The sequence below is a fragment of the Egretta garzetta genome, unplaced genomic scaffold, assembly GCF_000687185.1.
Source record: "Egretta garzetta isolate BGI_Z169 unplaced genomic scaffold, ASM68718v1 scaffold385, whole genome shotgun sequence".
NCBI lineage: Eukaryota > Metazoa > Chordata > Aves > Pelecaniformes > Ardeidae > Egretta > Egretta garzetta.
In genome coordinates, this window is record NW_009259793.1 from 39,747 (window position 1) to 40,597 (window position 851).

Below are 851 nucleotides of genomic sequence, written 5' to 3' on the forward strand. Positions count from 1 at the left end.
CGCGCCGCCTGCGGCAGGTACCCCGCGCGCAGTGCAGAGCCCCTTCCCCTGTGCTGCAGACCCCGTGTGCACGGTGCAGAGCCCAGACCTCCCACGCCCTGGGCACGCTGTGGGGTCCATGCCTCCTGCACCATACATCCCACGTGCGCAGTATAGAGCCCCTGTCTCCTACACCTCGTAGCCAGTGTGCTCAGTATAGAGCCCACACCTCCCGTACCATGAGGCTGGCGTGACTCGGGACTGGGCTCATGCCCCCCACGCCGAATCTCCAGCATGGCTCAGTATAGAGCCCGCACCTCCCAAAGCACACACCTCACGTGCTCAGCATGGAGCCCGTACCTCCCATGCCAGCCACGCAGCGTGGCCCCGTGCAGGACCCCCCTCCCACAGCAGGTACCCAGTACGGAGCCCATACGTCCCACGCCATCCATGTGGTGTGTCTGGGGCCCCTCATGCAGCAGGTACCCAGTGTGGCTCAGTATGGAGCCCATACGTCCCACACCATCCATGTGGTGTGTCTGGGGCCCCTCATGCAGCAGGTACCCAGTGTGGCTCAGTATGGAGCCCATACGTCCTACGCCATCCCCATGGCGCAGCCGGGCTCCCTCCCGCAGCAGGTACCAGCTCAGTATGGACCCCATACCCCCCATGCCACCCATCAGCGTGACTCAGCTGCCCCCCGCAGCGGGCACCACTGTGGCTCAGCATGGAGCCCGTCCCCCCCCTGTCCCACAGCCTCTCCCACCCCAGCACACCCCACTGATGACCCTACGTACCCCACCCCACGCTGGGGGCACCCCAGGCTGCTCCCCCCCCCCCCCTTGCCCCGCCGTCCCCCTGCCCCCCCCCCC